This window comes from Bactrocera dorsalis, chromosome 1 (genome assembly GCF_023373825.1).
Source record: "Bactrocera dorsalis isolate Fly_Bdor chromosome 1, ASM2337382v1, whole genome shotgun sequence".
Lineage (NCBI taxonomy): Eukaryota > Metazoa > Arthropoda > Insecta > Diptera > Tephritidae > Bactrocera > Bactrocera dorsalis.
The window spans coordinates 54,533,054-54,559,051 of NC_064303.1; the positions used below are offsets into that span (position 1 = coordinate 54,533,054).

The 25,998-nt window shown below is 36.7% G+C and overlaps 2 protein-coding genes, 2 non-coding genes and 1 pseudogene across 11 annotated transcripts in view; 2 read left to right on the plus strand and 3 right to left on the minus strand.

Moving 5' to 3' along the window:
* LOC105233578 (FERM domain-containing protein 5) overlaps nucleotides 1–25,998 on the plus strand; it is a 753,696-nt gene that overhangs the window by 632,513 nt on the left and 95,185 nt on the right. The gene's annotated exons all lie outside the window — the stretch shown is intronic.
* The window catches only part of LOC109579258 (uncharacterized), a 464,513-nt gene that overhangs the window by 136,770 nt on the left and 301,745 nt on the right, over nucleotides 1–25,998 (minus strand). The gene's annotated exons all lie outside the window — the stretch shown is intronic.
* LOC125776014 (small nucleolar RNA U3) lies at nucleotides 7,933–8,144 on the plus strand. Its single transcript, XR_007421452.1, has one exon. It is a non-coding gene; the product is annotated as a small nucleolar RNA U3 (small nucleolar RNA).
* On the minus strand, nucleotides 18,242–18,456 carry LOC125775957 (small nucleolar RNA U3). Its single transcript, XR_007421439.1, has one exon. It is a non-coding gene; the product is annotated as a small nucleolar RNA U3 (small nucleolar RNA).
* LOC125775886 (small nucleolar RNA U3) lies at nucleotides 21,346–21,544 on the minus strand (annotated as a pseudogene).

The window sequence follows — 25,998 nt, forward strand, 5'->3', positions numbered from 1 at the left end:
TGTTTAACCATATTTGATGATATTTTTTGACTTGGTTTGTCTTCATGTAGTAAGGTATTGTGTGATTTGTCGCATACCATACATTTCCAAGTCCTGAAACAACTTTTCGTTGTGTGTTGTCCTAAGCATTTAAAACATAATTGATTTTTGCGCACTACTTCTAATCGCCGTTCGACATTTAATTTTTGGAATTTATCGCATCGAAGTATGTCATGCCCTTGCATTTGGCAAATTTTACAACTTTGACGAAAACTTGTCTTTCCTAATGATTTATTTGTTTCGGTAGCGGAATTGAAAAATTTGTTTTGTTGTTATGAGTTTACTCCTCGAGATAAATATCTTTGTGTCTCTTGCATAGAATTCTGAGTACTATACTGATGTTCCAAAAATGAAATTACTTCTGACAATTTTTGTATATCATTCGGTTTACGAACGGTATTTTCGTATTCTCGAAGTAATTGTTTCGAAAACTTTCTTAACACTAGCTGTGCTAAAACATCCTCTAATGATCCTTTATGCCTTATTATACTGATGCATTCATTTGTTATATCTAAAAACTTTTTCATTTTATATGCTGACTCATCCGTCAGTTGTGGTATTTCTACCAGCCTCTCGATATTGTCGTTAAATTGTTTGCGTGTGTTATCATATCTACGTGTCAGTAATTCCCACGCAGTGTCGTAATTTGCACCTGATCCTGTTATCAGGTGACTAACCATTAATCTGGCATCTCCTTGAAGACAAGATTTCAAATAGCTCATGTTTTTGGAGTCACTAATGTCCTTATTATTATGGACATACTCCTCGAAGAGCTTCTTAAATGGTTGCCATTCTCGGAATTCGCCTGAGAATTTTTGCAATTCTATTTTTGGTAATTCCAATTTTTCCGTTTTTTTTAAGTTGATTTGCTTTTGTTGTTCTAATAACTGCAAGGTATCGCTGACTTCAAGGAAAAGATCTTCAAATTCATAAATATAACATGACTTGTTGTACTTTATCGACAATTCGTTGATATCTTTCTCCATGCAGCTCCATAAATTCTTGAGACGGTTTCCGAAAATTTCGATGTCAGTTTTGTCTCTATAATTTATATTTAACTTTATATCTGCAATTGTAGATTGAATTTTTTCCGATCTTCTTTCCATTGCCTGCTCTAAACAATCTATCATTTTATCTGTTTGGCTTATTGCCTTTGCTCCTATCTCCATCTCTTGGGTTGCGCGTTCCATTTTGAGCTGCTCATCATTTTTTTTTCTTTTATGTGCGGCTTCGCATTGCTGCCGCAAATTTTCATATACATTGTTGGCAAAGTAATCATGATTCGGTACTTTCCCTGCTAATTTTACATGGTTGCTGTGGAATTCGGTCCATAGTTCCTCAATATCTCCTAATTCATTTTGATCGCACGTGCTGAAATTTCACGTTTCAGCACTTGTTGGCGTTTCAACATGTCTTCAGTGTTCGACATTCTTAATTAATATTTTATTTATTAAACTGTTCTTTTTCTTCAAAAAAAAATCGTTCGAGGTAATTGTTTTGGTCGCCTGGTTGACCTTGCTGTGCCTCGATTCACAGCCGCTGAATATATTTTTTTTAAATAACAGTTTTTAACACAGCGTTTAGTTTCGTACTAAGACGGCTTATGTGATTATATAAATACGCGGGAATATGAACCCGTCTTACAATTTCTTTTCAATGTTTTTTATATATTTTTTATTTTGCCTGTATTTTTAAATAAATAGCAGGGCTTTTTTTTTTTTAAACTTGGCTGAGCTCTTTTTTTTTAGACTCGAAGGACCAAATGTTTGAATTATAAATATATCGAACTGTTTGATTTGTAAGAGATCAAACTAACTCAACAAAGATTTTAGATAATCCTTACCACTGGTGGGGGGAATTAAACAACGTCTTTAGTCGAGCTGAGAATATTTCATTCTGGTTTTATTTATAAATTTGGAAACCTTATATACTATTTTTCAAAGTATCCTAAATAACTTAATATATGTGTATGTGTGTGTGTTCATATGTATGCAGCACATTGTTTATGCTACCTGGTAGTGTATTGTTTTCTAGTGCATATGTTATGTGACCTTGGATTTGTTTTAATGTGAGTACATTTACAAGCAGCTGCTAAAATGTATTCTAAGAACCCATGAGTCATCATATGCAAACATCTTATCCTTAGTAATATTTGTGTTATTGTTTGTTGAATGCTATTGTTTTGCATGACAATGCATTTTAAGTATGTGTCTGTTTATGTATATGTGTATGTATGTATGTTCAATATATTTGAACATAAATATCTAATATTAGTGGACTGTATCAATAGTAAGATTATTTCTTATCTTATTTAACATAATATATAAAAGGTTTAAATATAATATTGTTGTCCGTGCTTTGGCAGCAACGAACATGTTCAATTTTGAACACTACTTGTCTTTTGTACTTGGGGTTCAATTTATTTCTTTCCCCATAAATTTTTTCATAAATAATATCTCCTTTGTGATAACTTTTCTGAAGCCTTTTCTTGTTATGATGCTCTAACATTTTCTCTTGAGCATTTTGCAACACATTTTTCATATTATCGTGAGGCTCTTTATTAAATAAAATGTTGCAAGGTTGTTTACCTGTTACAGAATGAATTGTTTTATTATACTGTTGAACTGCTCTCATAATTGATTCAAAATTACTAATTAAGCTGTGTTCTTGCTTTAAACATCTGGAGATTTCAATTAGTGTTGAATGAACTCTTTCTATTTGGCCATTACTTGTACTGTGGCGTGGTGTACAATAATAAATTTGCACATTAATCCTTTCCATTAAAGACTTGAACTGTATCGTACTTAAGCCTGGTTCATTATCAATAACTATACTTTTAACATTTGGAAATGTTTGTAACAGTTCCAAAACTTTTTCTTTTAAATTTGATTTGTCTTCTATATATTTTACGATTAGAAATTTGGAATATGAATCTATACATGTAAGAAATTTAAGCTTTTGTGCGAAAAAAATATCTATATGGAGTTGTTCTCCCTCTTTGTTTGGTATTGGTGCTTCCCCTATTGAAATTAGTTTCGGATGTCTTTCATATTTATTACTATTCATATGCTACAATTTTTTGCGTACTGTTTAAATTGTTTTATCATTAAAGGCCAATAATATTGCTGCCTAATTTGTGCCAAATTTTCCCTATAATTTCTATGTGCTCTATTATGTGTTTGCTCGATTATCGATCCTTGATCTTCTTTATTGCATATATCATTAGGGAATAGTTTAGTATATAGAAATTTTATCGTGGGAAATGTCTCCTTCAAAATGTTTTTTATTGCATATAGCACTTCAGGTGTGCAAAATATTCCTGTAACTACTTTTGGATTCATATATTCTTTTAAAATACCAATTATATTTTCTGGTCTGTCATATTCAATTAAAAAACGTTTGTTATTAAAAGAAGAAATAGTCTCTGAGACAGTAATTCTTGCTCCATTATCGATTACTATCTGCTGCTTAAAATGATTCAAAGGTTTTTTTGTTTCATGAATTTGGTACTCATCGCTACTTTCTGCGGAATGTTGGGTTTCTATTAGTGATTCACTTGAGTCACTCGACTCACATGAACTAGTTAAATTATTTAATACTTGTCTTGATAATGCGTCAGCAACTACATTTGTTGTTCCCGGTTTATAAATAATTTTTGGAGAAAACTCCTCAATAAAAGCTCGCCATCTTTTCATTTTAACATTTGGATTTTTTTCGGACATTGCAAATGCTAATGGTTGATGATCCGTATGAATTTCTAAATTTTTTACTGCATAAAGATAATGGCGTAATGTCTTTAATGCCCAAACTATGGCGAATAATTCTTTTTCGTTTGTTGCGTAATTTTGTTCGGTAGAGTTTAATGTCTTTGAAATAAACGTTATTGGTCTTCCTTCTTGGGATAAAACTGCACCTACAACAACATTAGATGCGTCAGTAGTTAAAATTAATTTTTTCTCGAAGTTTGGTTGAGCTAATTCAACTTCTTCTTGTAACGCTCTTTTTAAGGTTTCACAAGCAACAATTCCTTCTTGATCAAGATTAATAATTGTTTTTTTGGACATATACTGCGATATTTTACCATTTTCTCCCTTTAAGTGTTTTGTTAGTGGTTTAGCTATTGTTGCATAATTTCCTATAAATTTTCTATAGTATCCCGTTAATCCTAAAAATCCTCTAAGTTGTCGTAACGTCTTGGGATATGGGTAATTTTTTATTGTCTCTACTTTTTTGGGATCAGTTTTTATAACTTTATGGGATACAACGTATCCTAAACATTCCACCTCGGTTTCTATAAATTTAGATTTTTCTATAGATATTTTCATATGGGCTTCTTCGAGGGTTTGTACTATATATTTCAAATGAGATATATGTTCCTTTAGAGTTTTTGAATATACTATTATGTCGTCAACATATACGTGACAAAATTTTCCTATAAATTCATGTAAAATATTATTCATTGCTCTCTGAAATATACTTGGAGCATTTTTAAGTCCAAATGGCATTCTGTTTTTTCTATATCGTTTTCTTCCATCAATATCTGATGAAATCCAGACTCTAAATCTATTGTGGAAAAGTATTTTGATTCTCCCAAATTAAAAAGTATCACCTCGGGATTAGGCATTGGGTATCTGTCGGTTACTGTTTTTTCATTAATTTTTTTAAAGTCGATGACCAGTCTTAATTTCGGACTACCATCTTCATTTATTCCTTTTTTTGGAACGACCCAAACGGGAGAATTATATGGGCTTTTACTATGTCGTATAATCCCTTTTGCGGGTAAACTTTCGATTTCCTTATTAACAAAATTATTTGCAGATATAGAATAAGGATATTGTTTGGACCATATAGGTTTGTCATCCTCAGTTCTAATTTCTGCTTTAATATCTGTTCTAAAAGATAAATCCATGTTAACATTTTGATGAGCTTTATTTATTATTTTAATAACATCCTCTCTTAGCAATGGAATGTTGATATCTTTCGTTTCATTATTATTACATTTGTACGTATCAGCAACTTCGTTAGAAATGTCAACATTATTTATTTTTAAAATGTTGTGAGCATTTGCTTCATTAATTTTTCTATCCTTAGAATCATTTTTGCTAGTATTATCATTGACGGGTGCCTCAGGACTTTTTTGTCCCAAGGGGTTTAGTATAATTAAATCATTGAGAAAATTTATTTTCTCTGTTTTATTATTCCCATAAATCAATTTTCTATTCGGAATATTAATTGTCGCTCCGATTTTATTTAGGAAATTAATTCCAATTAAAAGATCGCTCTCTAAATTGTTAATTTCATAAAAACGTTCCTGTATACCAAACAGATTGATATTATGAAAATATTTTATTATGGTCGAACCATGAATGGTTCTAACCTTCTTCTTAATTACTAAAATGCTTTTATTATTATAAATTCCGGCCCGTATATATGAGCTGGTTGCTCCCGTATCTATGAGAATTCTAAAGATTTGCCCAGTTTTTGTATCGGTTTTAATAACATACGGCAAATCAGAATTTACACTTAAAAAATGGTTCTCACCAATATTATTAATTCGTTGAATTTTTGGTTGAGGTTGTGCGCTTATTTGTGCACTTTCAATTGACCTTTTTGGTATATTTGTTAGCTGATAATTTGTCTGCCAATTATATCGGTTACTCCTCACGTGTGGTTGGTTTCTTTGATTGGGTTTATTTGTTAATTGGATTGATTGATCCACTTCCATAGGTTCTGGGTGATTGGCATACATTTGGTATGAATTATTATTTGTTTGGGGGTACCTTAAGTTATTCTGAAAACTCGAATATCTTCGGTTAGCTTGAGGCTGGTTTCGTGAACCAATTTCATGATTGATTTTAGTAAATTGCAAAGCAAATTTCGATCGTATTTGATTTGAATGAAGTTCTTGTGCTTTAACAAGAGCATTTGGCAAATCGGTAGGTGTTAATGTAAATAATATTTGGTTTAGAGGGTAATTTAAACCAGTTATAAAAGTTCTTAACGCGGTTTCTCGATTCTTGATACTTAATTGTTTTGTAATAACGGAATTGGTGCCGTGCGTCATTATAGTTTTATGTATTAGTAATGTCAATTTCTGATTAACTTCATTATAATAATCAATTAAGGATGTCGATCCTTGTCTCATAGCGCTCATCTCTTGATCAATTACGTGAATTGGTCATCTGTCGGCGTAAGCAAAATCTAATCTTGCAAATATTGCTTCTAAATTCAAAACTTGTCCATGATTAGTTGACATATCATTAGCATTACCTACAATCTTATTTCGGAGGATAGTTAGTGCTCCAAAATACCTTCTACTACCTTCAATATATAGGCTCATCGAATTCTTTGCAGCTTCTCTCCAGCTGACATAAGATTTACAGGAAAATTCTGGCAAAGGCTTTATTGTGTCTAAATTTTCGTCACATGTTATGGAATCGTTAATTCTTTGAGTTTCATACTCAGTTACATGTGACGCATCTGTTAGAATTTTAATTCTATTACTCAACTGAGCTATCTCAGTTCTTAAGTTTGCGGTTTGTGTAGCTATTAATCTAGCTATATCGTCTACAGTAAAATTATTCACTGCCATTTTGAAAAATTATAAAATTATTTTGTTCTCTTAAAAATTCTTTATTCCTATCGCCTCTTTTTTATAATCGTTATTTTTCGGGTTTGCCTTTTTTTATATACTATATGTATTTGTGACTTTCATGAAGCAGAATATATAGTAATACTCACAGTAAACAATTTTTATACTTAATATTAGTGGGTTTATTTCCCATTTAATTAATAAATATAAGCCTTACTTACAACTAATTTTATGTTCCTGCTTCTACTGCTGCTGTTGTTACTGTTGCTATTGCTGCTGCTGTTGCTTCTTGAGTCGAATTTTGGCGGTTGGTTGTGCAATGGTCGTCGTTGGCGGCCGTGTGCGAGGTTTATATGAAATAAGTTTTTTGGTGAAATTTCTGATTTACAGATTTTTTTTTTATTTATTTGTTTTTATGTGGATAGTTTATAGATCCACGCACTTTCTTCTATTTGTTTGAAATTTTCAAAAATTTTCACTTTTAGTTTTTGGGTTTTTCAATTCAGATTTTAAAATGACTTTATTTTTGAAACTGTTGTAGTTTTTTGTTTCTCAATTTTATTTATTTTTTCAATTGCTTTAACGCGTACGTTAGCTTGTTTTTCGCCCGTAATCCGTATAGACGTCGCGCGTTCGATAGGCAGTTGGCACAAACACACACTCGATTTTTTTCAATTGTGGCGCTGCGATTTTTTCTTCTGTCTCTTATTGGACTTAGCGATTTTTATTTTGCCGTTAATTGCTTTGCGCGCTTCTAATTACCACCGTACGCTTTGAGTAACACACTCGTACTTTTATATTTCTTTTCTCGCGACTTCGCGAAACTTGTTTGCGTTTTTTTGTTGTTGTTTTTTTTGTTTCGGTCAAGCAGGAGTTTTACGATACTCCTGGCAGGATCGCCAATTAATAATGTGGCTTGTGTTTGGGCAACTATGGGCAACTGCCCGTGGTCAACTGCCTCGTTTTCTTTATTACATTTCCTTAAATACAATATTTTGCTTAAGCCTAGATATAAATATTAATCTTACATTCTAGGAAGTATATCTACAATCCACTTGAGATACGACATATGTTACAAGTGGAAAGATTCATCTTACAATCTATGAGTTACATTTTTGGACCACCTAAGGCGGACAGTATTAGCAAAGTACCATATGGGTTACATATTTATAACAGATATAGAATATGTTCATGTAATATGAACTGGTGGTATTAACTTGCGCATATGTATGTTTGTATGCTTGTGCATTATTGAAGTTATACTTCTTTTTCTTTCGTTTGTCTTTCATTTCTGCGAACTCTCAACTATTTTATGTGGCTTTTGGTTGAAATACTCTGCGTTGACCTTTGAAAAATCACATTTTTTGGAAATTAACCCGCGATGACGAGATGTATCGTTTTGTCGAAACCTCAGTTTAAGAACTTCATTTCTAATTTTGTCTTGTGGCATATTAGAAATGATGTTTCTTCGAAAATCGTTCGCTTACAACAGATAAAACGACTTCGGAGTGGTGATTTTAATGAATAAATTCCAAGGTTTTACACAAAAATAATGCAGTCAGTAAGTACAGTACGTCAGCTAAGAGAAACCACTTTCCACTGGCACCAGTTTGTGGGTTGACAATTGTTTACTATTATGAAAAAGTTCAATTTCAACAGTAAGTTTATGTCGCACTGTCAAGAGATGTTGCCATTGAAGGAGTTTACATTATCCAAGTGAACAAACAGAAAAAATTTTATCATGGCATTGGAAGTAATGACAGGTCATGTCGCGCTTTGCGAGATGAAATGATAAAATTACGTCAAAATTCAATTATCACCTTAGAAAAAGAATTACTCGAGTTTCTTAGCACAAGAAATGTTTATCAATAATGTAATTCAATTGCCAAAGTCTTCGTACTCATGTTGATGATTTCTCAAATAGAGTGTTTAAATAGTCAAACATCTTGATGTTATCAGAAACATTTATGAACGACAACGAGCCTCCTTTATCCGTATCAAATTTGATTTCTTTGTAAGATTTCAACGCAAATTTTTATCCTTTCCCTCTCGCTAGTTTTCTTTCATACAAAATGATATGCATTTTTTGGAATATCACTAAGAAGTATAACTTCATCCGCGCGTAGGGACTCCACGCACCTTTTTTTGACATGCTCTTTCCAACGTAGCTTAGCATCTAAGGTGATACCTAGGTACTTAACACTGTTATGATGTGGTATAGGAATGTTATTTACATAAATTGGACAATATGTCGGCTTTTTCAAAGTAAAGTCGACATAAATTTATTTGGTGTCGTTTAATTTTATGCGCCACTTAAATGCCCACTAGTCTTCAACCTCACAGTCCAACTCAATACCAGTCGATATGTGCTTAAGTTTGAGTTCACTTTACTCACTTTACTTTTAAATTTATACCAATTATTGTGTTTATTACATAACGTTGGCTTGGCGGCCGAAATAATTGGCTTTTCATACAGTGTTAGTAGCACCGGAGAATGGTCAGAGCTTAGGTCTGAGCAACCATTTATACATAAATTGAATTTCGGTATTTTATTGATTATAAAGAAGTCCAGAAGGTCTGGCAATTTCTGACTATTTGTAGGCCAATAAGCGGGTCTCCCTGTAGAAGCAAAATTGCATCCAACTTACTTGTATAGCTTTGAGAAGTTCTCGACCATAAAATGCCTGTGAGCTATAGAAATTTAAAGATAAAATATCACGATTGTCGTGTATATTCAATAGAAGCTTTTTACATACCTTGGTCCAGTCCTTAATGTTAATATTAAGGGCTAAAATTTTCTGGGAATATTTTTAAGGGTATTTCTAATCAAATTTCATTATGGGACTGAAAAAATGAATTCTTCTTCTTCTTTACTGGCGTAGACACCGCTTACGCGATTATAGCCGAGTCAACAACAGCGCGCCAATCGTTTCTTCTCTTCGCTACGTGGCGCCAATTGGATATTCCAAGCGAGGCCAGGTCCTTCTCCACTTGGTCCTTCCACCGGAGTGGAGGTCTTCCTCTTCCTCTGCTTCCCGCGGCGGGTACTGCGTCGAATACTTTCAGAGCTGGAGTGTTTTCATCCATCCGGACAACATGACCTAGCCAGCGTAGCCGCTGTCTTTTAATTCGCTGAACTATGTCGATGTCGTCGTATATCTCGTACAGCTCATCGTTCCATCGGATGCGGTATTCGCCGTGGCCAACGCGCAAAGGACCATAAATCTTCCGCAGAACTTTTCTCTCGAAAACTCGCAACGTCGACTCATCGGTTGTTGTCATCGTCCAAGCCTCTGCACCATATAGCAGGACGGGAATTATGAGCGACTTATAGAGTTTGGTTTTTGTTCGTCGAGAGAGGACTTTACTTTTCAATTGCCTACTCAGTCCGAAGTAGCACCTGTTGGCAAGAGTAATCCTGCGTTGGATTTCTAGGCTGACATTGTTGGTGGTGTTAATGCTGGTTCCTAAATAGACGAAATTATCTACAACTTCAAAGTTATGACTGTCAACAGTGACGTGAGTGCCAAGTCGCGAGTGCGACGACTGTTTGTTTGATGACAGGAGATATTTCGTCTTGCCCTCGTTCACTGCCAGACCCATTTGCGTTGCTTCCTTGTTCAGTCTGGAGAAAGCAGAACTAACGGCGCGGGTGTTGAGACCGATGATATCAATATCATCGGCATACGCCAGCAGCTGTACACTCTTATAAAAGATTGTACCTGCTCGGTTCAGTTCTGCAGCTCTAATAATTTTCTCCAGCAGCAGATTGAAAAAGTCGCACGATAGGGAGTCGCCTTGTCTGAAACCTCGTTTGGTATCGAACGGCTCGGAGAGGTCCTTCCCGATCCTGACGGAGCTTTTGGTCCCGCTCAACGTCAGTTTACACAGCCGTATTAGTTTTGCGGGGATACCAAATTCAGACATTGCGGCATAAAGGCAGCTCCTTTTCGTGCTATCGAAAGCAGCTTTGAAATCGACGAATAGGTGGTGAGTGTCGATTCTCCTTTCACGGGTCTTTTCCAAGATTTGGCGCATGGTGAATATCTGGTCGGTTGTTGATTTTCCAGGTCTGAAGCCACACTGATAAGGTCCAATCAGTTTGTTGACGGTGGGCTTTAATCTTTCACACAATACGCTCGATAGAACCTTGTACGCGATGTTGAGGAGGCTAATCCCACGGTAGTTGGCGCAGATTGTGGGGTCTCCTTTTTTATGGATTGGGCATAGCACACTTAAATTCCAATCGTTGGGCATGCTCTCATCCGACCATATTTTGCAAAGAAGCTGATGCATGCTCCTTATCAGTTCTTCGCCGCCGTGTTTGAATAGCTCGGCCGGCAATCCGTCTGCCCCTGCCGCTTTGTTGTTCTTCAGGCGGGCAACTGCTATTCGAACTTCGTCATGGTCGGGCAATGGAACGTCTGCTCCATCGTCATCGATTGGGGTATCGGGTTCGCCTTCTCCTGGTGCTATGTGTTCACTGCCATTCAGCAGGCTGGAGAAGTGTTCCCTCCATAATCTAAGTATGCTCTGGGCATCGGTGGCTAGATCACCTTTGGGGGTTCTACAGGAGTATGCTCCGGTCTTGAAACCTTCTGTAAGTCGCCGCATTTTTTCGTAGAATTTTCGAGCATTACCCCTGTCGGCCAGCTTATCAAGCTGTTCGTACTCACGCATTTCGGCCTCTTTCTTCTTCTGTCTGCAAATGCGTCTCGCTTCCCTCTTCAACTCTCGGTATCTATCCCATCCCGCACGTGTTGTGGTCGATCGTAACGTTGCGAGGTAGGCAGCCTGTTTTCTCTCCGCTGCGACACGGCACTCCTCATCATACCAGCTGTTCTTTTGCACTTTCCGAAAACCAATGGTTTCGGTTGCAGCTGTACGTAAGGAGTTTGAAATGCCGTCCCACAGTTCCCTTATACCGAGTTGTTGACGAGTGCTCTCAGAGAGCAGGAGTGCAAGCCGAGTAGAAAATCGTTCGGCTGTCTGTTGTGATTGCAGCTTCTCGACGTCGAACCTTCCTTGTGTTTGTTGGCGTGCGTTTTTTGCTGCACAGAGGCGGGTGCGAATCTTGGCTGCAACAAGATAGTGGTCCGAGTCGATGTTAGGACCTCGGAGCGCACGCACATCTAAAACACTGGAGACGTGTCTTCCGTCTATCACAACATGATCGATCTGGTTGGTGGTTTTTCGATCCGGAGACAGCCAGGTAGCTTGATGTATCTTCTTATGCTGGAATCTAGTACTACAGATAACCATATTTCGGGCCCCGGCGAAGTCGATCAGCCTCAACCCATTTGGGGATGTTTCCTCGTGGAGGCTGAATTTACCGACCGTAGTGCCAAAGATACCTTCTTTGCCCATCCTGGCGTTGAAGTCGCCAAGCACGATTTTGACATCGTGGCGGGGGCATCTCTCATAAGTGCGCTCCAAGCACTCATAAAAAGCATCTTTGGTCACATCGTCCTTCTCTTCCGTCGGGGCGTGGGCGCAAATCAGCGATATGTTGAAGAACCTCGCTTTGATGCGGATTGTGGCTAGACGTTCATTCTCCGGAGTGAATGATAGTACTCGGCGACGGAGTCTCTCTCCCACCACGAATCCAACACCAAACTTGCGCTCCTTTATATGGCCACTGTAGTAAATGTCACAAGGACCTACTCGTCTCTGTCCTTGTCCCGTCCATCGCATTTCTTGGACGGCGGTGATGTCAGCCTTTATCTTTACGAGGACCTCTACCAGCTGGGCAGCGGCACCTTCCCAATTAAGGGACCGGACATTCCAGGTGCATGCCCTCAAATCATAGTCCTTATTTCGTTTGCCATGGTCGTCATCAAAAGGGGGGTCTCTCATCCGAGGCTGTGTTTGCTTTTTCATTGGGGGTGTTTTTTTACGTGGCGGGTCCCAAACCCAGCGCACAACCCTATGCAGGGGATGTTTCGCCTTCTCACGTTAGCTCGCCTTCAAACGGATGTTCTTAGGCTACCCAGAGGATACTTGGTCAAAGACCGGAAGTCGTGAGCTGCTTGAGTCATATGTAAAAGAATCGTTTCTGGCCACTCCCAAGTGAATGGCGATCAGAGAACTTTCCTCACTTGCGTGAACTTCTACACATGACTCCATCCATAGTTAAAAAAAAAAACACCCTAATGAACATATATGCATCGAATGGTTGATATACAACCACGGCGAAATATACACCACTTACGTGGTTATAGCCGAGCTTACAACAGCGGCCAGTTTTTTATTCTTTTCGCAATTTGGCGCCAATGCGATTCACCAAGTGCAGCTGAGTTCAACTCCACCTGATCTTTCAGCGGAGAGGGGGTCTTCTCTTCCTCTGCTTCGTTCAGCGGGTATTGCGTCGAATACTTTCAGTGGTGGCGCGTGTTCATCTATTCAGTCGACATGACCTAGCCTTCGTAGCCGCTGTCTTTTAATTCGCTGAACTATGTCAGTGTCGGCGAAAGACATATACAGCTTAGCGTTCATCGAATATGATATGTACCGTTGCCAATGCGCAAAGGACCATAAATCTTTCGCACAATTTTCCTCTCGAAAACTCGTAATGTCGACTCATCAGATGTTGTCACCGGCCATGCCTCTGCTACGTACAGCAGGACGGGAATAATGAGTGACTTAAAAAGTTTGGGTTTTGAAAGATAGATTTGGAAGCCTTAGGCAGCTAAGGATGCGTCTGTTCAACACAAAACACCATAAATTATGCTGCTATTGGTTTCATGTCTGCTGTATTCTTCACAAAATTTTAATTAATTATGGTTTCACTTCGTTCGACGACAGTTCAGATCGTCAACCACTACGGAAGATTCTATTGAACCTGATAACCATATACCCAACAATGTTGGAGAAATTCAAAGAGCAGCCATATACGCATTAATGTTTTCTTTAATTTATTTTAATGCATCTGTCAGTTTTTAAATTGCATAAAATTATTCTATATAAAATAAATGCTTATTTTAATTTCAGTATTTAGTTCAATACAAACATAAAAAAGATAACGCTTTGAGTACTCGAAGATAGCGAGCAGAAATTTAAAGAGATAAAACATCAATAACCGTATTAAATTAGTATTCCTCTCAACAATAATTGGATTTAAAAATTTTTAAATACAAAGATAAATAAAGTACAAAGATAAATAAATTACTGTTGAGAAGAATAACTTATATTTCATCTCAAGTTCGAACTTTAGAAAAGGTTCCTCCTTTTCAATTTGAAGTTCTTTAAATCTTCCGTCTTTTTCCAATTCTAACATTTTTAAATGCGACTCACGGTTCTTGACTTATATTTCAGCCTTACCTCTTTCAATTTCTGCAATCTTCTTTCACTCAAGGCGTGATATTTTTCATGTTTCTCATTTTCGCATTCCATTTTCGCTTTAAAGATTTCCCAGACGACTTTGGGACATGCTTCTTCATTTTTTCGGCGAAATCTTTTGATTTTTCTGGAATAATTGTCAATTCTCTTACATTGGCTGGTGGCAGATTTTCATTGTTGGTAATGTCAGAAGCAATTTATTCGCCGACATCAGAAAAGGTGATTTGAAATATTTGGCTGGTCGCGCTTTCTTTCATAATGGATGTGGTGCCACTATCAACCACTTCAAACAGTAATCCATCTGTGGGTTTTGCTTCGAAAATATTTTTTAGTTGATATGCCCACAATCTGCAACACTTTGCTTCAAATATAAACAGACAAAATTTCATCGCATTCATTACGCATACCTTCAACACTTGACGTCCCAGCATTGGACTCAAGAAGGCCTGCTCCTGTTTACATTCGCCAATCACTTGTATTTTTAAATGAAGCCTTCAGGTGCCGCACTTTCCAACGTATGAGATCACACTCTCAATTAACTTTTTGTAGAAAATTTGAGCTGTTGATGCCTATAAAAATTAAAATAATTGTTAAATAAGTGCTCACAGGAAAAATTACACTTACCACTAATACGGAGCTTCATGCAAGAAATTCAGTATATTGTGGATTTCTTTTTCGCTCCACTTTTTATTTGGCTTTTCGCGTTTTAGCCTTTTTTTATTCAAACAGGTTTACTTCATTAGTTCTATTTGTTTACAATGTTTTTATTTTTGACAACAGCTGCTAGCTGGCGTTTTAGTGTTGCTTCTTTGCAAGCGTGTAGCAGATGCATCGATACACATTGTTAGGGGCCATCCATAAATTACGTCACACGAATTTAAGGACTTTTAACCCCTCCCCCCGTCCTTGTCACAAGTTGTCACATTTTGAACTAGCCCTCCCCCTTTCGTGACGTCACACATTTTCCAATTTTATGGACTTATCAAAAAAAAAAACAGGTTATTCTATTTATTCTTATATTTATTGAATAATCTTTAAAAAAATCATTATTTAGTTAAATGTTAAAGTACAGACACAACGAATGGCTAGTCAAGAAATAATAGATACTTAATTATGCTAATAAAAAATACAAAACTTAATCATTTTGTGTCCATGGACTTTTGACCCACTCCTTTATATCATTTATTACTGGTAAATCAGGCACTTCATTTTCGTTCTGAAGTTGGATGTCAGGAACATCTTTCGTATCAACATCGTCTTCTTCCATCCATCTCGGGCACGTCTAGCCGCAATTCTTTGAGGACAAATTTTCGCAATAGGTAACAGCTCTTGTTTTGTATGTGATTGTTTGTGTTGATTGGTGGCTTTATATGAAGAAAAATATAGGCCACATATGCTACACGATCTTTTAAATAAGTATGACTCGACACTAAGGCAATAACTATCATATGGAACTTGTTTCAGATGGGATGATGCTTGGAGATTTAATATAATAATATTTGTAGTAATAATGAGCAAACTTAGCGTCGTTGTCATCACTCCCTGTGACTCCATAACCTTCTGACGTCTGTTTAATTAACACAGGTGGTGGTAAAAATCCTTCTTTTAATAATCTCCAAAGACTAGAACGTCTTACACTGCAACATGCAATAGTTTCACATTTAACTAATTGAAAAAAATATTGCGACTCACGTACATGATTAGCATACTAAGTAGCATTATTTTTCCACATCATAGCCTGTTCAATATCCAGTCCAGTAACAGTTGGTGCAACACATTCAGCAACGACTGGAAAATTATCAATGACTAACTTGCTCCAAATGTCAGCCAACACATTGCCCGCACTTTCGAAGTTTCGTTTTTCGAGATCTAAGTCAGCAGTTCGATTACTTGAATCAAGATGTGACCAAAAATCATCATGATTTAATAGTACACCAGTAAGTTTGCGACTGAGAGGTGCCATGCGTCGTGGGGCATTTGTAGCTATATAAATTGCATCTAAATGAAAATCTTTGAAATGTTGAAATAACGCGGGAGACAATTCTGTAAGTTTGATTAAAATTATAATATAAAATAAAGTACGATTCGCGGAAGAGCCCCAATGTTAATACAATACCAAAGCTTCGTTACAACTTAAGTATTAAAAAACAAAGATTGTATTTATAAATGTTAAATATTTTTTGTTTACCTATAAATTTTACTTTTGTACATCACAAATTTTGAAATGTGATGTCACAAATCTTTTGACCCCCCCTGCCCCTTGTCACACAATGTCACTTCTGCATGATACCCTCCCCCCACTTCAAGGTGTGACGTAATTTATGGATGGTCCCTTAGTGTAAAAGTAAAAATATGCAATTGCAAGGATGCAAGACCATTGGCACCAGATTCTGAATTGCCCTAATATACATATGCACCGATATAATGAAATTTTTATAAATGCAACACAGTAAAATGCGCGTTCCAAAGTAAACAGGAATTTTTGAATCTAACGCCCCCTGGTGGCGCCATCTATATGTCGACGTTAGAATTTATCTTTATCGAATGTTCAGTGAGAATTTTATGACATTTCATAGATTGGAAGTAAAGTTATGCATTTTAAGTGTCAGTATGCTTGTGTTATCGGTGCGAGAATGAGCTTCGAACAAAGAGCTAACATTAAATTTTGTTTTAAAATTGGTAATACTTTTACCGAAACGTTTCAATTGATGAAACAAGTTTATGACGATGATTGCCTATCCCGCGAGTGGTTTAACGTTTTTAAAGTGATCGTGAGGACATAAATGACAATCAACAATGGGGCCAATCAAGATCCGTGATCATCGGAAATTCATTTGAACTATGCGTGGATTCATCAAAAATCAGCCGAAATCATAATTGAAATTCATGGAAATGGAATTGAACATCTCCAAAACATCGAACACACAAATCACAAATTGACTGACGACCAAAAATTGCTCAGAATCCGTCTCATCGATCGACGCTTGTGACCGATTATTTGACCAAAAATCACATTTTTACAGTTAACCACTTCCCGTATTCACCTGATGTGGTACTGTTCGACTTTTTCCTTTACGAAAAAATGCATTTGCCCATGAAAGGAAAGTGTTATGCAGACGTAGCCATTCAAAAGGCTTCCATCGGCATACTGGCAGCCATACCGGCCAACGACCAAAAATACTCGTTCGACATGCTTTTGGACCGTGCAAAAAGCTGTATTGAAGCAGAAGGAGACTATTTAGAATAAAATAAATTGATTTCTCCGAAAAAATAATTTTTCTGTTTTTTTCTTAAGTCCTGTCTACTTTGGAAAACACCTTGTAATTCAAACCAAATCCCAACAGTAATATTGATCGAAAAATACTTGTAAAATTGTGACAAAAACGGTGATTTGTGCAACATATTGCGCAAATACTGCCTTAATAATTGGGAATGTATAGAATATTCGGTTACACCAGAATATAAACCTTCCTTATTTAATGCCATCCTAGTACAACACACTCAGCAAGCTATCACCACACGATGACGCTCCACATCATACATCAAACTAACAAAAATTCAATCCATCATCTTTTGTACTACCGCATACAAACATAATGTAGTAATAAAGTGCTTAGAATATGCTTAAACAGTGTATTAAAAAAAGGTGCGTGGAGTCCCTACGCGCGGATGAAGTTATACTTCTTAGTGATATTCCAAAAAATGCATATCATTTTGTATGAAAGAAAACTAGCGAGACGGAAAGGATAAAAATATGCGTTGAAATCTTACAACGAAATCAAATTTGATACGGATAAAGGAGGCTCGTTGTCGTTCATAAATGTTTCCGATAACATCAAGATGTTTGACTGTTTAAACACTCTATCTGAGAAATCATCAACATGAGCACGAAGACTTTGACAATTGAATGATATTATTGATAAACATTTCTTGTGCTAAGAAACTCGAGTAATTCTTTTTCTAAGGTGATAATTGAATTTTGACGTAATTTTATCATTTCATCTCGCAAAGCGCGACATGACCTGTCATTACTTCCAATGCCATGATAAAATTTTTTCTGTTTGTTCACTGGGATAATGTAAACTCCTTCAATGGCAACATCTTTTGACAGTGCGACATAAACTTACTGTTAAAATTGAACTTTTTCATAATAGTAAACAATTGTCAACCCACAAACTGGTGCCAGTGGAAAGTGGTTTCTCTTAGCTGACGTACTGTACTTACTGACTGCATTATTTTTGTGTAAAACCTTGGAATTTATTCATTAAAATCACCACTCCGAAGTCGTTTTATCTGTTGTAAGCGAACGATTTTCGAAGAAACATCATTTCCAATATGCCACAAGATAAAATTAGATGTGAGGTTCTTAAACCTCACGCTGTCAGACAAAACGATACACCTCGTCATCGCGGGTTAATTTCCCAAAAATGTGATTTTTCAAAGGTCAACGCAGAGTATTTCAACCAAAAGTCACATAAAATAGTTGAGAGTTCGCAAAAATGAAAGCCAAACGAAAGAAAAAGAAGTATAACTTCAATAATGCACAAGCATACAAACATACATATGCGCACACATGTGAATAGTCACCTCGTCATCGCGGGTCGATTTACAAAGAAAATAAATGAAGACTGACCCGAGAACTTAAAAGTATAGAGCAGGTTCGACTGCGAACATTTGATAGATTCAAATTAGGGAATTCACCGCATTTGTTAACATTGTAGGTCGGAATTCGCCTCGCAATTTTAACATTTTTTAAGATTCTCTCACATATTCTAACCGAGAATATGAAGAGACAGAAATATACATATGTAACGGGTGATTTTTTTGAGGTTAGGATTTTCATGCATTAGTATTTGACAGATCACGTGGGATTTCAGACATGGTGTCAAAGAGAAAGATGCTCAGTATGCTTTGACATTTCATCATGAATAGACTTACTAACGAGCAACGCTTGCAAATCATTGAATTTTATTACCAAAATCAGTGTTCGGTTCGAAATGTGTTTCGCGCGCGTGTTTTGTTCAGCGATGAGGCTCATTTCTGGTTGAATGGCTACGTAAATAAGCAAAATTGCCGCATTTGGGGTGAAGAGCAACCAGAAGCCGTTCAAGAACTGCCCATGCATCCCGAAAAATGCACTGTTTGGTGTGGTTTGTACGCTGGTGGAATCATTGGACCGTATTTTTTCAAAGATGCTGTTGGACGCAACGTTACGGTGAATGGCGATCGCTATCGTTCGATGCTAACAAACTTTTTGTTGCCAAAAATGGAAGAACTGAACTTGGTTGACATGTGGTTTCAACAAGATGGCGCTACATGCCACACAGCTCGCGATTCTATGGCCATTTTGAGGGAAAACTTCGGACAACAATTCATCTCAAGAAATGGACCCGTAAGTTGGCCACCAAGATCATGCGATTTAACGCCTTTAGACTATTTTTTGTGGGGCTACGTCAAGTCTAAAGTCTACAGAAATAAGCCAGCAACTATTCCAGCTTTGGAAGACAACATTTCCGAAGAAATTCGGGCTATTCCGGCCGAAATGCTCGAAAAAGTTGCCCAAAATTGGACTTTCCGAATGGACCACCTAAGACGCAGCCGCGGTCAACATTTAAATGAAATTATCTTCAAAAAGTAAATGTTATGAACCAATCTAACGTTTCAAATAAAGAACCGATGAGATTTTGCAAATTTTATGCGTTTTTTTTTAAAAAAAAGTTATCAAGCTCTTAAAAAATCACCCTTTATTTACAAAATGATTTCTTTGATATTCCATAGGATGGAAATATGTATGTAGAACTCTTTTATTTTTGATTTATTATTTTTCAAATTATTTAATGTTAATTTGATCTTATTTTATAATAACTCATTTTAAATATATAAAAGATTTACCTAAACATTATGATGATATTTTCATGATTCATACGCAATGTAGGAATGTAAGCAATTTCGTTTTGCCGTCGGCATTTCAATTTCTCATGCTTCAATTTTTGCTTTCAGCCAAGAAATCGCTTGTATGTATGTATGTATATGCCTTTGCGTTTTGCCGTCGGCATTTCCATATTGACATGCAAAAGTAATTACATATGCATTTCATTGTTTCGTTTTGGCCCAATTTTGTATATTAAGACAAGTGTCAATAATTGCGCCAAAATCAAATATATTATATATTCATATGTAAACATGTTTTAAACTTTACATAAAATTAAAGTGTCAATAATTGCGCCAATTTTCATAAAGTTGGAAATTTTGCGCGAATAAGTCGTGTGCGGGTTTAGTCGTGAATTTTACTTATATTAATTAATTTGAAAGTGCCGAAAAATGCGAAACGATATTGTGTCAATGGTGGTGTTGGTGGTAAGCCTTGGAAAGTCAATATGCTACCACAGTTGTGCAGAGGTTCGAATCTCGACAGAATAAATTTTTAATTTTTTGCTTTTAACATCGTACACTATACAAATAAATATTCTTCTTACTAATAGAAATTAAATTTATCACAGCAATATTATGTATATGTATATTGCTGTGATAAATTTAATTTCTATTAGTAAGAAAAATATTTATTTGTATAGTATACGGTGTTAAAAGGCATACATCTTCTATCCTATCGTGTGTATCTGCACATGCTCATATGAGTGTATGTATACGCATGTGCGCGTTAAGAAATAGAAATCATATTTTCATCGCTTATCAATATACTTATTACATGTGCGCGCATTGACTTGCATGCTCATACATTCATATATACTTATATGTACATATATTTGCATACATTGCCAAACAAATAATGCACAAGCATACAAACATACATATGCGTACACATATGAATACGTCACCAACAAAAAATTGATCTTCACAAGACAATATGTCAGCCAAATTGGCGAAGAACAAGTGTAGTAAATTTTACAACAAAAACAGGCGCAAATTCCACAAGCGCTGGCGCTTCATTCATAAAAACAGAGGCCGTAACATCTACCCGAGCATGCCTTTGCCAACAAGTCGGCTTTTCGCGACGATGTCGAAAGCTAAAAATCATAAAGTGCACAACTTTCTGGTGCTTCTCGTAAAAATCTGCGTCGATATGTATTCACGATCATACGTATACATACATACATATGTATTTACGCATGTTTGTAGGCGAAGCTGCTACAGCGGCAAGGGGTGACAATCGAAGGCCATTACTTTACTTATGCCATAGAAATTCTATTGCTACGAATATGGAAATGACAACGAAATAATGCAAATATGCATTTTTCTAAAGGTCATTAATTTATTTGAAGAAATGAAAGGAATGATTGATCCTGAGAAGTATAGTCTTAACTTTTCAACGGCCAACGCAGAGTATTTCAACCAAAAGGAATTTATTCATTAAAATCACCACTCAGAAGTCGTTTTATCCGTTGTAAGCGAACGATTTTCGAAGAAACATCATTTCTAATATGCCACAAGACAAAATTAGTAATGAACTTCTTAAACCTCACGCTGTCAGATAAAACGATATACCTCGTCATCGCGGGTCGATTTCCAAAAATGGAAACGAAGACACACAGAAATGATTCCGTGAAGTATAGTGTTAATTTTTCAACGGCCAACGCAGAGTATTTCAACCAAAAGATACGCAAAGTAGTTGAGAATTCGCAGAAATGAAAGACAAATGAAAGAAAAAGAAGTATAACTTCAATAATGCACAAGCATACAAACATACATATGCGCACACATGTGAATATGTCACCAACCAAAAATTGAAACATTGTTCTACGAAAACAACAACAGCATAAGCATGGCAACATTTTGTTGTTGGTAGAAAAGCCGAGCTGTGCCGAAAGAAATGAAGAAACGATCGCCGATTGTCACCGCTTCGCTTGCTGCTCGAACATCTTCGCAGACAAGGTTGCGTTACGTTCATATGGGGCAAGGTTGCGTTAGCAACTTGAATCTATCGCAACCTTTTCCGGTGTCGTATAAGACGTATAACTTAAAAAAAAATTATATATTGCATAACAAAATTATAGTATATGGAAAAAGTCGTTAACATTTTGGCGCGATGACAATTGGCGATAAATTCACGAAGAATCAATACGGTATGCGACGGTGCATTACATAGGCTGCTATATATATTTCTGGACTAGGCAACACTAAGTGTTGCCAGGTGCAATCTAACATTTCCATTGGAAAGTTTGACATTTTTTAGCATAACATCACTCAGAACGTTTTGTCATTTTTGCCAAGCTGTTTTTCTAAAAAATTGAGAGATTTTAAAACCAATAGAGCTTTAACTTTTCTTAAGCTCAAATTATCTTTCAAAATAGTTTCCACTGATCCTTCCGTTATTTCAACGATGACAGTAAGACCTCTGACTCTTTATCGTTGATTTTCAAACACCCATTTCTTTATTTTATTGATGTATGGATCATAAGTTGATGAACATTTGATTGTAGTTTTTTTACGTGGAATCCCCCACAGATTGTTGATCGTTCAAAAATAGCTCGTGTCGATTGGTCGAAATAAATCTTTTATCAAAATATTAGAACAGTGCTTCGAAGAACGTCTATGACATCATCAGGTGATGAATGTTGAATTTATACGTATGTGCCCGGAAGTAAACAGCAGTCGACTGTTTCGAGCCGAATCCAAAACAATTTGTTCGCGCACGAAGCATATCTAGGCTAATGGTTGCCTGTTTTTTTATGGGAAAACTGGACATACCAACCATACTAACAGAACAACGCATAACACTAAATTATGAGTGGAACACAAATTTGCAAATTGTCTTTTAAGGCTCACTCACTCTTCACCACTATAATGGGAGCTCTCACACATTAACTGAAACAATTCCATTTGTGAGCACAACAACAATCAATTTGGTGATTCTTTTAAGGCTCACTCACTCTTCACCACTATAATGGGAGCTCTCACACATTAACTGAAACAATTCCATTTGTGAGCACAACAACAATCAATTTGGTGATTCTTTTAAGGCTCACTCACTCTTCACCACTATAATGGGAGCTCTCACACATTAACTGAAACAATTCCATTTGTGAGCACATCAACAATCAATTTGGTGATTCATCCACCATATATAGGGTGATTTTTTAAGAGCTTGATAACTTTTAAAAAAAAAAAAACGCATAAAATTTGCAAAATCTCATCGGTTCTTTATTTGAAACGTTAGATTGGTTCATGACATTTACTTTTTGAAGATAATTTCATTTAAATGTTGACCGCGGCTGCGTCTTAGGTGGTCCATTCGGAAAGTCCAATTTTGGGCAACTTTTTCGAGCATTTCGGCCGGAATAGCCCGAATTTCTTCGGAAATGTTGTCTTCCAAAGCTTGAATAGTTGCTGGCTTATTTCTGTAGACTTTAGACTTGACGTAGCCCCACAAAAAATAGTCTAAAGGCGTTAAATCGCATGATCTTGGTGGCCAACTTACGGGTCCATTTCTTGAGATGAATTGTTGTCCGAAGTTTTCCCTCAAAATGGCCATAGAATCGCGAGCTGTGTGGCATGTAGCGCCATCTTGTTGAAACCACATGTCAACCAAGTTCAGTTCTTCCATTTTTGGCAACAAAAAGTTTGTTAGCATCGAACGATAGCGATCGCCATTCACCGTAACGTTGCGTCCAACAGCATCTTTGAAAAAATACGGTCCAATGATTCCACCAGCGTACAAACCACACCAAACAGTGCATTTTTCGGGATGCATGGGCAGTTCTTGAACGGCTTCTGGTTGCTCTTCACCCCAAATGCGGCAATTTTGCTTATTTACGTAGCCATTCAACCAGAAATGAGCCTCATCGCTGAACAAAATTTGTCGATAAACACATTTCGAACCGAACACTGATTTTGGTAATAAAATTCAATGATTTGCAAGCGTTGCTCGTTAGTAAGTCTATTCATGATGAAATGTCAAAGCATACTGAGCATCTTTCTCTTTGACACCATGTCTGAAATCCCACGTGATCTGTCAAATACTAATGCATGAAAATCCTAACCTCAAAAAAATCACCCGTTACTATCGACGTACGTAAAAGTTAAACTACTAGGTCAACGTTTTTCGTCACTTCAGGAGGCAATTAATGCGGTCAGAACGCATATTTTGGAAATACCTCAATCAGTGTTGCAAAAGTGCTTCGAAAATTAGCGTAAACGCCGAGAAGCCAATGCACCCAGCACGAATCACTGTATGGTGCGGATTTTGGTCTGGTGGAATCATCGGCCCATTTTTCTTCGCAAATGAAGAAGGAACCGCGGTTCGCCGTGGTGAGCGATATCGCGCAATGTTAACCGAATTTTTCTTTAAGCAAATTGAAGAGGAAAACTTGGACAACATTTGGTTCCAGCAGGACGGCGCTACGCGCCATACAGCAAACGCTACACTCAATCTTTTACGCCCTATCTTCGAAATTTAAAATTTTATGTGGCCCACCCTTTATAAAAGGGAATTAACAAATCAACAAGAAATAATTATAGGTACGAATCGAATTTAGAGAAATTTATAAAAATATGTATGTCAAAAATCACAGTTTTATCTAATATAACGCCAGTAATAACAAATCGGTTTTATTAGTTCAATAAAACTGTTTCTAACCTGTTACAATATTCAAATTTAATTTACGGAAAAAACGAAACAGTATACGCACATGTCCGATCATTAATTTCCCTTCTTATGCTTACTTTTGTGTAATTAACCCATTTCCGGCCGCACTTAGATCCACTGCTTTGATTTCAACGAAACTTTATATTTTGTTTAGTATAAAAAAAACTCAATGGTTTAGATTTTTTGAGATTTTTACATTAAGCCGTTTAGCCACGGGAATGTGGTCGAAAAGTCGACCATCGGCCGAAAACGATACTTACTAAAGTGAAACAGTGCGTTCAGGCTCGTGTGCAACAACCGACTAACTACCTGCCATGAAGGGCGCCTTTTTATAAAGGGTGATTTTTTAAGAGCTTGATAACTTTTTTTAAAAAAAAAACGCATAAAATTTGCAAAATCTCATCGGTTCTTTATTTGAAACGTTAGATTGGTTCATGACATTTACTTTTTGAAGATAATTTCATTTAAATGTTGACCGCGGCTGCGTCTTAGGTGGTCCATTCGGAAAGTCCAATTTTGGGCAACTTTTTCGAGCATTTCGGCCGGAATAGCCCGAATTTCTTCGGAAATGTTGTCTTCCAAAGCTGGAATAGTTGCTGGCTTATTTCTGTAGACTTTAGACTTGACGTAGCCCCACAAAAAATAGTCTAAAGGCGTTAAATCGCATGATCTTGGTGGCCAACTTACGGGTCCATTTCTTGAGATGAATTGTTGTCCGAAGTTTTCCCTCAAAATGGCCATAGAATCGCGAGCTGTGTGGCATGTAGCGCCATCTTGTTGAAACCACATGTCAACCAAGTTCAGTTCTTCCATTTTTGGCAACAAAAAGTTTGTTAGCATCGAACGATAGCGATCGCCATTCACCGTAACGTTGCGTCCAACAGCATCTTTGAAAAAATACGGTCCAATGATTCCACCAGCGTACAAACCACACCAAACAGTGCATTTTTCGGGATGCATGGGCAGTTCTTGAACGGCTTCTGGTTGCTCTTCACCCCAAATGCGGCAATTTTGCTTATTTACGTAGCCATTCAACCAGAAATGAGCCTCATCGCTGAACAAAATTTGTCGAACCGAACACTGTCGAACCGAACACTGATTTTGGTAATAAAATTCAATGATTTGCAAGCGTTGCTCGTTAGTAAGTCTATTCATGATGAAATGTCAAAGCATACTGAGCATCTTTCTCTTTGACACCATGTCTGAAATCCCACGTGATCTGTCAAATACTAATGCATGAAAATCCTAACCTCAAAAAAATCACCCGTTACTATCGACGTACGTAAAAGTTAAACTACTAGGTCAACGTTTTTCGTCACTTCAGGAGGCAATTAATGCGGTCAGAACGCATATTTTGGAAATACCTCAATCAGTGTTGCAAAAGTGCTTCGAAAATTAGCGTAAACGCCGAGAAGCCAATGCACCC